The sequence below is a fragment of the Castor canadensis genome, chromosome 16 (assembly GCF_047511655.1).
Source record: "Castor canadensis chromosome 16, mCasCan1.hap1v2, whole genome shotgun sequence".
Taxonomy (NCBI): Eukaryota; Metazoa; Chordata; class Mammalia; order Rodentia; family Castoridae; genus Castor; species Castor canadensis.
This window is the reverse complement of record NC_133401.1, coordinates 30,065,576-30,083,332: the sequence shown is the minus strand read 5'-3', so window position 1 is coordinate 30,083,332 and position 17,757 is coordinate 30,065,576. Positions and strand designations below refer to the sequence as shown.

At 41.8% G+C, this 17,757-nt stretch overlaps 1 long non-coding RNA gene across 7 annotated transcripts in view; it reads right to left on the bottom strand.

Moving 5' to 3' along the window:
- LOC141418139 (uncharacterized) overlaps window positions 1-17,757 on the bottom strand; it is a 137,815-nt gene that overhangs the window by 114,563 nt on the left and 5,495 nt on the right. For 6 of the 7 annotated variants that reach the window (XR_012442803.1, XR_012442798.1, XR_012442802.1 and 3 more), the window contains exon 2: window positions 11,250-11,347. This is a non-coding gene — a long non-coding RNA (uncharacterized lncRNA). Of the gene's footprint in view, window positions 1-9,970; window positions 10,060-11,249; window positions 11,348-17,757 lie in introns of all 7 variants that reach the window. The other variant, XR_012442799.1, reaches the window with a different exon arrangement.

The window sequence follows — 17,757 nt, the reverse complement described above, 5'->3', positions numbered from 1 at the left end:
TAGAAATGGAGCTGGTTTCCATCAGTTTGGCTGCAGACTCAGACCCACCCTGATACCTCAGCTCTTTAGGACAGATGTTGAAAGAATGCAATGGGAACACTTGTAAGGAGTAAGGTAGTCAACAGCTCCATTTTATGGGTTGATTTCCCCAAAGGAAGATGTAAAAAGGTGTTGGCTGTGTGAGTTAGGAAGGAGGTCAGCAATCAACCTCTCTACTTCAGTGTAATATATTGTTAAAAGCCAACATTAAAAAAAGAGAAGTGAATCCTGGAGATAAAGAGCACAGGGTCACCAGAATAAAGATAATATTCAAAGCCAAAAGGGTAGTTGATCCCAGCAAGGGTGGGTGTGCAGAGAAAGAAGAGAGGATGTCTGGGCTCCATCCTGGGTGAATTCTAAAACATTAGGTCCAGCATAGTAAGAGGACCAAGAAAAAGAGCAGCCAGCGACAAAGAAGAAAAACCAGGGGAGGGTGATGTTCCTTGATGTAAAACAAAGACTTCTGAATGAGGAGAAAGAATATCTCCTTGTGTTCAAAGCCCCCAAGAGCCTGGTAACAAAAGGACACCAAAGAGCCCATAGGCTTTGGATGGAAAGAGGACACTGTGGCCATTGAAACCAGAGTTTTAGGTCCCAGGTCCAACTCCAGGGCTTCCATATGTCAGGTCCTATTGCTCACCCCAAAATCTCAAAGAGAGGAGTGAAGGTGAAGGCCAGAGAAAGGAGGTTTATTATGCAGCATGGGTCGCCACAAGACAAAAGCACTTCAGTCCATCTTTGGGGTACAGACATAAGCTTTAGGCTTAGATATCATTGAAGAATATTCTGAAGAGGGTAAGTGAGGGTGACAAACTCTCCAAGCTGCTAATGGCACAGGCGAGAGGGGCCAGCAAGCAATGAGTGTGTAATTTAGGACATAGAAAATTTGTACTAAACAAGTCACAGAGAACATGTGGGCACGTGTTTGATAACCAGGTGTCATAAGGACTTCATAGCTCATATTGGAGAAAAAATACACACTGCAAAGAAAGCAGTGAACTTAGAAATACAGGGAAAATTTATACACAGTGTGTTAGTCAGCGTTTCCATCACTGTGACAAAATACCTGAGAGAGAAAGTTTAGAAGAGGAAAGATTCATTTTATCTCCTGTTCTTAGAGGTTACAGTCTGGTTGGTAGGCTCCATTGTTTCTGGGCCTGTGACAAGGCAGTACATCATGACAGAAGGTTATAGCTGAGAAAAACTGCTCACCTCACAGTTGGACAGAAGCAGAGACAGAGGGGAAGGGTCTAGGGACAAGATCTACTCTTCAACAGCATGCCCCCAGTAACCCACTTCCTCCAAACAGACCCACCTCTCAATAATCCATTCAGCTACAAACTCATCAATGGATAGAATCCATTGACAGAGTTAGCATCTTCATGACCCTGTTACCAATCAATAGCTACTAGTGGAGACTAAGTACTCAAAACATGAGCCTTTTTTGGGGGGACAGTTCATATCTAAACCATGCCATGTTACTACCTTTACTTTGTCAAAGCTCAATGTGACTACTATTCTGTTAGGAGTTGAATAGTGACCCATCAAATTCATTTGTTGAAGTTCTAATCCCCATTCCTTCAGAATGTGACAGTATTTGGAAAAAGAGTCTTTATAGGCTCTTTATTTAATCAAGCTAAAACAAGTCATTAGGGTGAACCCCACTCCAATATATCTTGTGTTCTCATAAGAAGAGGAGATTAGGACATAGACGCACACAGAGGGAAGACCATGTTAGCACAAAGAAGAAAGAATGATCATCTACAAGCCAAGGAAAGAGGACTCAGGAGAAACCAACCATGATGATTGATTGACACGTTGATCTTGGACTTTTGGCCTCCCAAAATGTGAGATGATAGATTTCTGTTGTTTAAACCTCTAGGTTGTGGTGCTTTGTTATGGCAACCCTAACAAATGAATACAACTCAATCTCTTTTTTTTTCTTTTATTCCTGTGTGCATACAATGTTTGGGTCATTTTTCCCCCCTTCACAACTCAATATCTGAAATCCAAGAACACAATGCTGAATTTATTTCTTCCCAGAATAAGAGGGAGCTATGCTAGTCAGGCAATGTCTCTGGGCAAAATGGATTGGTTTTTATAGAGGGCCTGGGGACAGCGTGGAGTGGTGAGTCTTTCAAGGACATAAAGGGGCTGATGTCATCTGCAGAGCTGTGGTCTCTCGAGTGAGACCCTGGTTGATTGGTTGGCATGCAGAAGCGTGTTCATCAGAGTGAGTCCATCTCTGATGGGCTCAACTCTCCAAAGCAAAGTGATTGTTTGGCTTGCAAAAGCGTGTCTGCTGAGGCAAGCTGTCATTGATCAGTTGAAATTGAGGTTTAAAATTGATCCTGATATAGCTACTTGTTTCCCTGGATGCAAACCAATCCATCCTTTCCAAAGCTTGTGGGGACATTTCTGATCCTCAACTTTTTGGTGATGGTTGTAGTCCCACTAGACTGTCAGCTCCATGAAACAAGACTAGAATCTTAGATTGCTCACCTGAATGAAATCCTGCACAGAAACACAACTGGTCAATTATCAGGGCTCAGTAAATGCTGGGATTATTATTATTCCTCCATTAGTGTGCCTTCTGGGGAGTCATCATCACGGCTCCGTGAATGAGATTGGTCAAGCACATTTACAGGTGTTTTAAAATAAGGATTTGATCTTCAGCAATTATGGAAGATGGTCCAGTAATATATATGAGTTGTGGATTCTGTGTTTGGTGCTGGTCCTGCTGTTGAGAAGACAAAGGAAGGGAGAATAAAAGCAAGCAGACCCATGGGTTGTACCCATGTACCCATGAGTACAACCTGGACCTGTCAGTCCCTCACAGTCTGTGATGACAGGGTACCTTTCAGGAGACCCTGGAGTCCTTCAGTTTAGAGCTAACCATGCACCTGGCTCCCTGGTGGGAACTGGAAGGTCCCTGACACCATAGAAAGCAGGCAGATGTGCGATACCAGTGAAACAATATTTGACCCATAACTTCTAAACAGGATGTGGTTGCTGTTTCATTCATGACCTCTTAATCCCAGCAAACTTCTCTAGTGGTCATTGCTGGCCCAGATCCACATCAAAAAGAGGATTCTGGGAAACATAGTTCTGGTTTGGTCAAGCTGAACACAGGATCAAACCACTACAGGTAGTATTGTAAGCCATGCCAGTGAGTAAAATCTTCCCTGTTTTTGTCCTGAGATCATTAAGTTGCCAGTTATGATGGGTTTGTAGGTATGCCATGATTGTTGGTGTTGCTATCAGAATCAGAAGAATAAGACCAGCAGAAGAGATGCAGAAGGAGTACCAGCAAGCCAGGAAGAAATCCAAGAGAATATAGAACCTACAAAGACCAGGAATGAAGAGTATTTAAGAGGGAAGGATAGGCTGGGCATGGTGGGGGCACATTTTTAATCCCAGCTAGTCAGAAGGTAGATACAAGAAGATGGAGATTTTGAGGCCCACCTGGATAAGGTTAATACATCCCTATATCAGAAACAAAATTCAAACACAAAAGGGCTGGGAGTGTGGCTCAAGAGGTAAAGCCTTGCTCAGCATATGTGAGGCCCTAGTTGGGCTCACATGAACAGACTCATGCTGAGAAGTCAAGAAACTGATGAGGAAAAGTGACTCTTGGGTTTGACAACATGGAGGCCATTGTTGACATGGACAAAGAGATATTTCAGTGGAGAGGCAGGCAGATAAGCCTGGTTATAATTAATGATAAGGGATGTGTTTGTGGGCACAGTGAGTACAGTCAACTCTTCAGAGGGGACATGGCTCCCACTGGAAACCAAAGGATTACCATTACTGCTGCCCTGTTAGATCCAAGAGGTGAAGAGGGAGAGATGAGGCTGGGCCCATCTCTGGATTTGAAAGACCTCAGGGTCCATGTCGGTGACTTAGACTTTATCCTGATGGGGATGAGCAACCACTCAGGGCTTTGGGCCCGGGGAGGAGATCACATAGTTGGACTTCTTATGTTGTGTGTGTGTGTATGTGTGTGTGTGTGTGTGTGTGTGTATGTGAGAGAGAGAGAGAGAGAGAGAGAATGAGAGAGAGAGAAAGGGGGGGAGAGAGAGAGAGAGAGAGAGAGAGAGAGAGAGAGAGAGAGAGAGATGGGTAGACAATGATGAGACAGAAAAGGGAGAACATTTAGGAGAAGACCACAGCAGGTGCCAAGGGCAACAGGGCACAGACACAAATGGATGCAGTTGGAAGGTGGGGGATGGTAAGGGATGGGCAGATTTCTTGGGCAAGTATAGAAGTGTGGAAGCAGGTAGAAGGGACTTTCTGGATGAAGTGTGTGCTCCCTGAGGAGAGGAAGTTTTGAATTGTTCACATGGGGTTGAAGGTCCACAGGGAACTTCTAGGAAACACTACACCTTGGGATGTTCCCTTGATTCTTGTGCTAAATGTCAGGCTGGGACCAAGCAATGTATTCATTGCAGTCTGTGAGGCACAGGTGTGTGTGTGGAGAGGAGGGACTGAAGGTTTTGCTTAGAAAGGATGCACTGTGTCCAGTGTTTCAGAGATGCAGATTTTTCAAATCAAAAAGAGATGTCTCTGGGAAAAGTATTATCTTCCAGATCAACCCCTACACCAGCATATCTCCCAGTCTAGGAGACCAATAATCTTCCCCTCTTCATATTTGGCCGATAATCTTCCCTCCGTCATGTTGGAACACAACAGTTCTATGCTGTCAATACCTTTCACAGTGACCAGCACAGCGAAAGTGTCTGATTCTTGCCTGTTGAACTAGACACCATGATATATCCCAACTCTATAAAGAAATAAAAAGTGTTTCACTATTATTTGTAACTGTTCTTTATCAAGGTATACACACACGTAAGTCCATCGTGATGGGTTTTGTTTGGTTTATGGAATGCTAATAGAATGCAGTATTGCAGAAGGTAATACAAATGTGGCTCCCAGACATATTCAAACCTCCCCATTTTTTTAAGCCACTTGTCCCTCCAAGTACCTTTTAACAGACCTTGGCGTCTCTGCTCTGTGTAATCCTCCATGAGGAGCTGGGTTTCCATCTAAGGAACCTGGAGGAACTGGCATAGATTTTTATTTCATAAAGGTCATGGGGAATGGATTAAATGGTAAAAATGCAAGGGGGTAGAAGGACGTGTGGCTGGAATCCAAGCTGAGATCTGATGGCCTTCACCATATTGGAAAAGATAAGGTGAACTCTGAAGAAGGATCTATTTTAGGAGGCAGAATTGGCAGTGATGGTGATTGATGAGATGTGTCAGGTGTGGCAGGGACAACACCCATGTTTCTGCCCTGGGCCCCTAAGAAGAACTATAGTTAAGTTTATGCAAGACCAGAATCACCATTCAATGCACAATTCTGGATAGAGGCATTCTGAAGGGAGGTAAAGCTAAGTGTGTCATTCTCTGGGTGGGAAGAGGGTGGCTATGTGGTTTGCAGGACCCAGTGAAAAATCAGAATGGTTCAAAAGGCATGGAGAAAGTGTGACTCAAAAGTACAAAAATATAATGCTTTCCCATTTCTTTCACAGGGTATTTGGTGACCTGTCCTCCTATTTTCCTTTGATAACTAATGCTACACTTCCTTAGTCACAACTCATCAGACCCCTCGCCATGATTCAGATAGGTGCACAGAGCCCACTGTCTTGTGGATTTCTCGATTCCTTCCCACAAGGATCAAGTTGAAGCATTATGCCCTGGTATAGGAAGGGAAGGGAACCAGGCATTTCTGCTCCCCAAAGGCCTGCTGCCTCAACAGTGGGTGGGCCAATGGCTCCCCAAGGTCTTGCAACTCTATGAAGAGACCAAAGTACAATGTGTATCCAGGGTGGGTGAGAGCCCTGCCCCACCACATTGCTTGCCCAAGGAGCCCTGTCTCCACTTCCATATGGCCTCCTCATCTGGGTCTCTCATCTAATTTGGCCTCACTCTTTTTTATACTTCTTTCATTTATAAAAGTAAAATTTTATGTTCAATAAGTCTATAAAACAGAAAGTAATAAGCATTAATTGTACTAGTCTATTAATTTGTGACTAGCATAGTTCAGAAAATACTATCTTGTATATTTCCACAGAATTTTAATATTTTTTCAGTTTTATTGAAGCAGGATTAACAAAGAAAATTGCAAGTATTTCAAATGTACCACCATTTTTTCATATATCTGTATCTATCTATCTAACCAATGTGAATGATTACCCACAATCACACTAATTAACAGACCCCTTCACCTCACCTTGCTAGCATTTGTGCATGCACACATGTGGAGGACACTTGAGATGTACTCTCTTAGCAAATTTCAAGTATACAACACACCATTATTGCCCCATTCTTATAGAGATACTCACCACCGGATTTAGGGTCTCCCAAGGTAATCCAAAGTGACTGCATCCCAAGATCCTTAATTACATGGGAAACCTTTTTTTTTCCCCAAATAAAGTTACATCCAAAGGTTCCATGATATATGTTTGAAGGTGCTACCATTCAAGCTATTATGGTGGTCCTTACTGAAATAGAAACAAGACAACCCAGTCCAGAAGTGCTGGAATCACAATGGGGTTATCTTCCTTCTTGTCCTTTGCTCCCCTTGAAGAGCTGGGTCCCCAAGAAGGAAGAGCTGGAGCAGTAAAGAGGAGATATGAGAATAAGCCTATAGCAACCTGACTCACCCCGCTGTTCTATCCCTCTGGGACGTTCCATCTTCTCCACTCAGAAGGACAGAAGGGGTCTGGAAGGCTGTGATTTTTTTCTCACAGTACAACAAAAGCCCCACCAAATAACACCACCAACAACAACAAAAGCAGGCCTTAATGAGCTCTGCCTAGGTAGGGGGATGAGTGGAAGTGGGGAAAAGTAAACGCACCAAGGTCAACAAGAGTCAAGCACACTTGCTGTTGTGGGCTGAATTTTGTGCCACCCACCCCAGAAATTGATATGTTGAAGTCTTGACCCCCAGGGCCTCAGAATGTGACCTTCAGTGGAAATACAGCTGTTGCAGATGTAATTGTTCAGACAATGTCACACTGGAGTAGGGTGGTCCCTAATCCAATAGGACTGGTGTCCTTATAAAAATGGAAAAATTAAACACAGGCAGGGATCAGACTCTCCCTCCAGACTCTCAGAAAGCCAGGTTCTGGTGGCTTTTGCCTGCAATCCTAACTATTTGAGAGGCCGAGATTGGGAAGGTCATGGTTTGAGGCCAGCCAGAGCAAATAGTTTGTCTCCAAAATAACCAGGACAAAATGGACTGGAGGTGTGACTTAAGTGGTAAAGTGCCTACTTTGCAAGTGTGAAGCCCTGAGTTGAAATGCTAGTCCTACCAAAAAAAATTAAATAAATAGATTAATTAATTAATTAATTAAAGCCCTCAGAAAGAACCAATCATGCTGACATCTTGGCTTGGACTTCTAGCTTCCAGAACTGTGAAACAATAAATTTATAATGTGCAAATCATACAGTTTCTGGCAGTTTGTTCAGTACCCTTAGCAAATGAATTCAGTTGTCTTCTCAGAGAAATGAAGAAATGAATGGGGCTGAGAGTGTAGCTCAAGTGGTAGAGTGCCTGCCTAGTAAGTGTGAGGTCCTGAATTCAAACCCCCAATAAAGGAGGGACAGAGAGAGAGAGAGAAAGAGAGGGAGGGAGAGGAATACTGACTATTAATGGGAGGGATGGACTGGGTAAAAGGGAAGGCAGGAATCATGAGAGTGATTCTGGAGAGAGAGGTAAGTAACCTAAAGATAGATGATTTGGGGGGTAGGAGCAATGGATCTGAAGTTGAGGAAGAGAGAAGAATCAGGGGTATTATCCAGCCTGTGGCACCACAGTGTATGATTGAGAAAAATGTAAAGCATTCATTTCTAAAGGGCTTAGGAGATTGATTTTGAATTTTCCTGAGTCAGGAAGAACGTCCAAGTGGTAAGTGGGTAATCAGGAGCCCACAAAAGAGTGCGGTTGGGGATTGGAAGTTGGTTTCTGAAGCCACTTGTGTAGGTTGAGTAAGATCTCCCAGGGACTCAGTACAGATACAGAACTAGTCTAGCGCAGAGCCACAACAAACTCACCGTTAAGGCTTTTACCATCTCAGTGCACAAATCATTACAAAACCTATAAAGCTATCTAACATCCTGAGACAAAGGCATGACCTTGATTCATTCACTAGTTTGTTGATTTTTCCTCTACTCTTTGTGTGGTGTGTGTGTGTGTGTGTTACTGGGGTTTGACTCAGGGCCTCTCACTTGCTAGGCAGGTGCTCTCCCACTTGAGCCACACCTCTAGCCCTTGTTGCTTTTAGTTATTTTCATATAGGGTCCCATGTTTTTGCCCGGGGCTGGCCTTGGACCTTGATTCTCTTACCTGTGCCTCCTACATAGCAGAGATTATAGACACAGGTCACCGTGCCTGCATTATTGATTGAAATGAGGTTTTACTAACTTTTTGCCCAGGTTGACTTTGATCCTCACGATCTCTTCAGTAGCTTGAGATTACATTCACGATCCACCATGTCCAGCCTTTCTCACTCTACTCTTATCCACTAATGGTAAATTCTCAAGGACATGAGTGGGCCAAGCTGGTGATATAGTTGACATCTAGCAAGAAGGCATATGTAGAATGTGGAGATTAACCCAACAGAAGAGACTTTGCACTCAATCTAGAATGTTGTTACCACATTTATCTCTCCATCCATTCATCCCTCCACCTGGGAAAGAATATGTACTTTGTGAAGGGATTGGTGAACCCAAAAGGGAAAGAAAAATATGTAACAACACAATTAATGATTTATTTGTTTAACTGTGTTTCCCATGGGGTGAGGAATTGACAAGCTGTGACCTATGGGTCAAATTCAGCACAGTGTCTGTTTTTGTACGGCCCATGAACTAAAAATGATTTTTAATATTTTTAAATGGTTGAAAAAATAAAAAGTGAATATTTCATTATATGTGAAAATAATACAAAGTTCAAATTTCAGTGCCCTTAAATAAAGTGGAATACAGCAGTGTTCTCTCATGTACGTACTGGCTACAGCAGATAATGCATAAAATAGCAGAGTTGCATGGTTACAACAGAAACTGTATGACCTACAGAGCCTAAAGTATTTCCCAGCTGGTGTTTAACTGAAAGTCTGCTAGACATTGCAATTGATTATAAATTCCAATTAAAAAAGAAATCAAGTTAGTTCAATACAATATCTCTCATGTGTAGCACCACACCTGGCATATTATCCATGTTCAAATACATTTCTTATGTAAATGGAGTGGAGAATGTCACAGAAGCTCAGGGAACCCATGCTGTTCCTAGTTCTTGACTTCTCTAATACTCCAGTTGAGTGTGAAGTCCTCAGTGGCTATGATCATGTCTTCATCTGCATAAGCTTACCTAGGAAAGGTGTCAGTGAATGTTTGAATGATTTGGTCCAAGCATTTTATGGGGGCTGGGGTTTAAACCCAGGGCCTGATCATGTTAGGTAAACACTCCATTACTGAGCTATATCTGCAATACTCATGCAAGCATTTTGAATTCAGAGGAGCATAATCTGCAGTGAATCGTGTATAGTTCTTAAAACCTCATGATGGCTGGGAAGAAACATTCCTCTATACTCTACGTTTATTTTTTTCCATTCCATGCTCTGTAATAAACTTAATCTCTAATCTTCCAGTCCCTACAAACAACTTCTTCTCATTTACCCATCTGTAAAGCAGTAACAATCCTAACATTTACTGAGAGCTTTCTATGTGCTAAGAACGTTCCATGCATTACTTAACATAGGTATCCAAGAAGAGAGTGGCGGAGAGGCTTGAAAGTCTCTTGCTGTATTACATCATAGGCAGAAAAGGTAGCTACAGGCTAGGCACACCAGTTTAGCACCCCAGCAAAGAGACTGTCATTGCTCACAGCTTCCAAGGAAAAGTCCCAGGTAAGTCTCTGACTTGCCCACCTGGAATCAATCACTGTGGTCATGGAAACAGGATGGAATGACCAGGCCTGGGTCAAAGGCTCACCAGTTCCCCACAGGAAAGAAGGCCTCTGAGGTAAGAAACATGGGGAGAGAGTGTTGGGCAAAAAAAACATAAATAATGTCAATTATGTTTAATAACATTAATGAGACCAACCCCACCTCTAGCATTTCATTTACTTAGGCCAATAAATTCTTCTTTATAGCTGAAACAATGAGTTTAGTATCTCAATATCCCAATTCAGTTAAACATTTTTCTTTTCCACCAAAATGTAAGTTTCAAGAGACCAAATGTCATGCCTATTTTATTCACTGCTATAGTCCCCTTTCCAAAAACAGTGTCTCATATTACAGTTGGTGCTCAGTACTTCTTGATTTTATGATTATCTATTTCATGTCTCACTCCAATCCCACCAGATTCATTTCCCTGCAGCAAGCACGATGTTTTGTTTTAACTTACCTCTGTATTCCCTAGACCCTAACATATGTCTCATATATAATGGTGCTTCAGAATATACTGAAGAATAACTGACAAAATAAATGTCTTTCCAGCTGAACTCTAAGGATTAGAAGAATAGATACCATGTCTGATTCAATAGCAATTATATCCTCAGGATCTAGCACTGTCTAACATACAGAACTCCCCTCCCCAATCATTATCTTGAATGATTGATCAGATGAATTAATACACAGTAAGGATAGGTATCATTAATGTTGCTAGTGCTGGCAGAAGCTTCTGAAATGAAAATATGAGTCTGAGGGCTTCACATACAAACTTTTTGTAATTCTGCAGAATTACAAAATAGAATTGGGTGGGGCCAAGACGTGAGGAAGACACCCAGCACACCCACCAACATGGAAGACTTGCGTAGTGGAGTCTGCCTGGAGGAATAATAGGCTTTTTCCCGGTCAAGAGCTCTTAGCACTTATTAGCTATAAAGGCAGGTTCTGACTATTACCATGGAAACGGCAGCTGGAGTGGGGAAGGGAAGGGAGACTGAGGAGTGCGCAGAGACTGAAATTTTGCAGCTCTGAAGGCAAAAAAATATGTAATCAAAAACCAACCAGCACACAGTCAATTCTTAATAAATATTCTGGGGGGTGATTTAATGAAAACACAAGATAAAAATTAATAATCAGCCTACCGTGTAGGAGGTTTCAATTCAGGTGATGTAAATATAACACTTGGCACAACTGTATACACCACAGTTTCTCAAGCATGGTCTTCTGTCCTGCTTCATAATTGTTTGCAGGTACTTACATAAATTCCAGGTACTTTTTTTTCTTTCCTCCTCTGGTTCTTCTTCTAAGGGTGTGGAAATCATCTTCTCTCCTCTTCTAAACTGTTGCTTTAGGGTGCTGGACAAAACAAGGACACTCAATATATCCAAATGCAATATGTTTATGCTTAAAACTTGTTTATTTTCAATTCAAATTTAATTAGGTTAACCTGTATTTGTTTGTTTGCTAGATCTGACAGCACTAGTTCTTATCCTATGCTACCTGGTAGCAAGTGAACAGTTGGGTTTATCAACTAGTCTATCAGATAGTCCAGTGTTACTCCAGACACAGCCTGCCCTCTCAGAATTCATTCAGTGACTTGGGCACCCATTCTCTGCCAGTTACCATTGTACTGAAAGAATCTGTGATGACTCAAAGAGACAAAGGCAGTCAAGTCTAGGTAGGCCTTTTTCTATTTCTCTCAGCATGTCAATTTTGTCTCTCTTACTTCAAACAAATTTAAAACACCAGCTAAGGAACCAGAAAGTCCTTCACCCACAAACATGTAGCTGTGGCATTTTTTGTTTTGTTTTCAGTACTGTGATTTGAACTCAGAGCCTTGCACTTTGCTAGGCAGGAGCCCTACTGCTTGAGAATGAAAAAGTAGTATGTATAACAAAACATTTCACTCAGCTGTATCACAGACCCTTGGGTATAGTTCCACATATGGCACCTTGCTCTCTATCTGTTTCTGGGTCAGCTGTGTGCTACCTGAGAACAGGGCTTGAGTCATTTTGCTAGAAGTTCCCAGATACCTGTGCACACAGAGTGCGCATGCGCAAAAGGGACTACCACTCAGGCTGACCCGGAACTACTTCTTCCTTGCCTCCATTTCCCCCCAAACCTCTATAAATGAGACACCACTTAAGGCACCTGCAACTCTGAGAATGTTGTAAACAGAGGGAGTAGTTTCACTGACCATCCTTTTCAGAGCAAGTGGCCACTATCCCACAGCAGTGGGTGGACACTACTCTAAAGTGGCTTGTTCCTAAAAAGGAAGGCTGGAAGACGCATGCGCAGAGGGTCTCGGCCTGGTGCCATCTTGGGCGTGGCAGACTCCACTACGCAAGTCCTCCATGTTGGTGGGTGTGCTGGGTGTCTTCCTCACGTCTTGGCCCCACCCAACGAGCCCAGAGTCCCTGAGGTTATGCAAAAAGAGCCGGAGCCTTCCATGCAGAAGCCTGCCCTGACTACACAGGTGTTTTCTCAAAACTAGCTATTTCTGCTTATATGCATATTAGGTCTAAGAACTGGTGGCTGGAATAGCTGGCCTCTTGTTTTAAACAGCTCTGTTGGTATGTACTTCACATATGTCACAATGTCCCAGTGTACAACTTAGTGATTTTTTTTTTTGTAAGTAAATTTATGGAGTTGCGTGCCCCCCCTCCCCTATTCCTCTCCCCCTTGTTTAATAGGTTAACCATTCGTGGGAGGTGGTGGCTCCTAGCCCCAGGGCATTACTAGTCCAGGTCCCTTTAAGTTTCCCTTTTCTGAATGTTTGATGAAAATAGCAGCTCACAATCTGTGATTTTTGTTTGTTTTTCAGCTGACTTCTTACATAGCATATTGCTTTTGAGTTTACCAGGAGTTTGGTCCCACCTCTTTTAGAGGAAGATAGTTTTGGTTCTGAACTGCTTCTCTGGAAGTTCATGTGAATTAGGAAGACTACTGACTTTGGAAACTGTAGGTATGCTGCACCTCCACACACCCTATCCCTAAGTTTGTCTGGTTTTCCAATTTCCCTTTTCCTTAGGTTGAGCAGATTTCGAGTTTTCAGATGTATCAGTGGAAAGTCTGTTGATAAGTATGCTGACTTTGTGGACTGCCTGGTGTGGCCTTGCATTCAGGCGCTTTAACTTGCTAGTTGTGTGGACAAACGTTCAACTTCTTTGTGTCTCCCTTTGCAAAGAATATCTGTTCCTAGGTTAAATGAATTATTACATTCTCTCACAGTGGAGCTAAAAATGCCAGCCATCCTAACCTTGCAGGATCATTTGGGGAGAAGGACAGTAGTGGTTTAAACAGAGATTAGTGCAGTTGCAACCTGCTTGCCCAGGGCATTACAATTTTTTAAAAAACAAAAAAGCCCATTTTTTATCATCTAGGTCAATTGTGACATACAATTATTTGCTCACTGTGAGTGTTGATTTTGTGATTCTGATAGTTTGGGAACTTAAACATTTTCCTTAATATTTGCAGATTTTTAGATTAAAATGAATTGGTATGGCATTAAGAGTACAGTCTCTGCAGGTAGAAACTGGTTAGAGTCCTGAGTCCTTACAGCTGTTGGCTCTGGGAAATTTGCTTAACCTCCTGAAGCCTCAGATTCATCAACAGAATTGAATAACAATGGCACCCTACCTTCCCTGGTTGTCAGGAGGATTAAACAGAAATCTATTACTTAGCACAACACCTGGCAGCACAGGAAAAGTTCCATAACTGTCAGCTGTTGCTAGTTCTTTCCAATTAAAACATTATAGGCATTGTGAACCTCTGAATCAGTTAAATAAAATGAACTTAGAAGCCCTTCGCTGTTTTCTAGGCCTTGGCCCACTTGGTGGAACAGAGAAATTATTTGTTCCTTGAAAGTTGGAAAGAAGCGTCCATTCCTATTCCACTCACCCTTTAAAGCCATGCTTTTTCTTCCATTTTGAGGGGTACTTTTTGTACACTCTCATATTGTTTCACTAAGAGTTTTAAATTTAATACCAAGGAATGGGGGTCAGCAAACTTTTCTGTAAAAGGCAAAACAGCAATATACGCTTTGTGGCATATATGGAGGTCTGTTAAAAAGTACTCAACTCTGTCCTTAGAGTAGGAAAGCAACAATAGACAGTGAGTGTGTGTCTGTCTCTGTTATGAACATTGAATTTTGGATTGCATTTAACTTTCTCATGTCATGAAATATTAGTATTTTCATTTTTTTCAACCATTTAATCATATTTTGATTTAAGTATTTTGTATATGCACTGTTTAAATACAGATGGTGGGTTGGATTTGGTTTACAGCCTGTAGATTGTTGATCCCTGCCACAAAATTTCATGACATAGTGAATAGTGTTGTGGCCTAGAGTCAGAAAGACCTGAGTTTAAATCTTGGGGTGTTTTTTTTTTTTATGGTACTGGGGTTTGAACTCCGGGCTTATAGGCTTACTAGGCAGGTGCTCTACCACTTGAGCCACTCTACCAGCCCTGTTTTGTGTTGGGTATTTGAGATAGGGTCTCTCAAACTATTTGCCCAGGCTGCTGGCTTTGACCTGAGATCCTTCTGAGGCTGAGCCTCCTGAGTAGCTAAGATTACAGGTGTGAGCCACCAGCACCTGGCTAAATCTTGGTTTTGATAGTATTAACTGGATGTATTTGAGAAAGTTACCATCACTGGGAGTGTCACATTCTTTATCTTGCAAACAGATGGTAAACACAATTACTTCCTCAGAGAAAATACCTGTGAAGGGTCTTGCCCCATCCTTAGAGGCCAGTGAATCACGTATCAACTACATCATACTCTATTTTGAGGGACACTGGAGTAAAGTATTAGAGGGTAGAGCCAGATAACCTGGGCTTTAATCCTGGCCGATTCATAGTCATGTGACTTTGGACCCAGCATCATCTATAAAATAGAGTATCAGCAGTACCTGCCTTAGACAGTTGTCACAAAAATTTAACACAAAATGCTTAGAGACATCCCTATCACATATAAACCCTCAATAAATATTAATTGTCATTATTTCAAAACGAGGCACGTTTGGGGGTTGAAAATGCCTGTGCTGGGTTGTTAAAAGACCTCTATTTTTGCTGAAGTGTTAAAATTCATCAAACTTAAGAATTGTTTTTTCCCTGGCAGTGTGCAGAAAGTTGTGTCTGAATGGCGAGGGCTTAGAGTATTTTTTGAGGCAAGCACTCCCTTGACGTTTGCCATGTTTTATTATCTGTCTTCAAGAATGGTCCAAGTCATCACGGTTTTCAAATTCAGTAGCCCAGGAATGCACCCAGTGGTGTTTGAGAGCTCAGGGATCTGGCACTTACACTAGCTTTGTAACCTGGGGAGACACTAACCTCTCAAGGCCCACCACTCCCCTAGAAAACCCAGTAGTGTAGCATCTTTCTCCTAGTCTTGCTGTAGTAATTAACATAGCTCAAAGTGTCCATGCCAGGCCTTACACACTGTAAAAGTTTAATAAGTGATAGCTGTGATTTTTATTATGCACAGGGCATACTCTAAGTAAGACCCAATTGAGATTAAAAGCCAGTTTCTGGGTTCTTAAATGTACAGTATTTCCCTTACTGTAAGTTTGAAATCCTTAATAGTATTACAGGAATTATTTGTTCCCCAGAGGCCGCCTTTATGAACTCATCAGTCATCAGTTTATGTTTTCTCTAAAGCGGAGAGGGAGGGCATTTATTAAAGATTTTCAGGATCTTTACATGGGATTGTGCTGAAAAGTAGTAAACAGTATAGACAGACAGACACTCAGATATGAATCCTGAATTTCTCCACTAATTAGATTCTGGCATGGAGTAGGGACTATCTTCTGAACTACAGGTCTCTCATCTATAGAACAAGTATATTGGTTTCAGTTTCATTACAGTTGTTAGGTGAATGCACCCAGATGTGTGAATTAGCATACATTAATATTACGAAGTTTATATGTTTTAATAACAGCTTTATCAAGACCTAATTCACAGACGTACAATTCAGCCATTTAAAATGTATAATTCAGTAGTGTTAGAAATTCCCAGAGTTGTACAACTATCACTGCAATCTACCTTAAAAAGAAAACTTCAGGGCTACCGGAAGGTAGTTCTGGTACCACTCAAGTGGTAGAGTGCCTGCTTAGCAAGCGTGAGGTCCTGAGTTCAAATCCCAGTATACAAAAAAAAAAAAACCTTCAATTTCCATTCCCCTTTATCCCAGCCCTAGGCAACTGTTAAATCTAAACTGTGTCTCTAGATCTGCCTGTTTCCTGTAAGTGGAGTCATGTTAGGTGGGCTTCTTTTAGCTAGTATGTTTTCTAGTTCATTCATGCTATAGTATGTGTCAATACTTCATCTTTTATTGACAAATCATAGTTTGTTGTTTGGATGTATGACATTTTGTTTATCTTATCAGTGGATGGCCAGTGTTTTGGGCTCTTAAGAGTAATGCTGCTATGAATACTTATGTGCTAGTTTTTGTGTAGACATGTGTTTCCATCTCACCTAGGAGTCATGTGGTAACTCTATGTTTAACCTTTTGAAGAACTGCAGGATTGTTTTCCAAGTGGCACCCAGATCTTTATTTAAAGCACTTAAGAGTGCTTGGCACAGAGTGAGCGCCTCATACGAGGTATCTATTCTCGTAACCTGTTTTCATCATAAGAAATTTGTCCTGAAAGCCACTTCTCTAGTTTTGTTCAATGAATTGGCAAGCCTTCTGTCTTTTTTTTAATGCTCTGGAACAGTTTGTGTAGACGGAGAATAATTTGTTCTTAGGCATTTGAACAATACTTCCATCAAACTATGATTTCTAGTAATTTTGCTTCCCTAAAATTGTGTGTCCTAGTGGTTGAGGAACCTGGTCTCTGGAGTCATTTACCAGATGTGAACCCTGAGTGAGCTTCAGCTTCCTCTGATTCAGGCAGAAGTGGAGGGGACACCTGAGTGTGAGGATACAGTGGTGTATACAGTTCTCATGCACAGAAGTACAAAATATGAATTTTTGTCTCGTGGATTTGTCTCTATAGATATGTTAAACTGTGGAGTTTAACACATGGAGACTCTTTGTAGGGACACTTTCTCCAGTCTTTTTCTTCCTATTCCTTTGGTAGTCAGTTTTGGTAAGTTTTGTTTTCCTTGAAAATGTTCTTTTTCATACATATTAGTTTAAAATGTTGAAAACATGTTTTCCTTAACAGTTTTTTTCAGTGCTGGAGATAGGACCCAGAGCCTTGCACATGCTAGATAAGCGCTCTCCTACTAAGCCACATTCCTACCCCTTCTTTTCTTCTTTTTGTTTTTTGTCAGTACTGGTATTTGAACTCAGGGCTTTTCATGTGCTAGGCAAGAGCTCTAATGCTTGAGCCAGGTTTCCAGCCCTTTTTGTCCCAATCTCTTTTGCTAGCATTACTTTTTCAGATAGAATCTTGAGTTTTTTGCCCGTGCCAGCCTCAGACCATGATTCTCCTACTTATGTCTTCCCATGTAGCTGGGGCCACAGGCCCACATCACCACACCTGGCCTCCAGTCCTTAGTTTTTTGAGACAGGGTCTCACTGTGTTGTCAAGACTGGCCTCAATCTGAAATTCTCCTGCATTAGTCTCCCAAGTACTGAGATTGTAGTCATGTTCCACTATGCCTAGCTTGCTTTAGTTACTTTTTTTTTTTTTGGCAACACTGGTGCTTGAACTCTGAACCTCACATTTGCTAGATGCTTGAGTCACTCCACCAGCCACCCTCCCCCCTTTTTTTTGTGAAGGGTTTTTCGAGATCAGGTCTCGTGGAACTATTTGC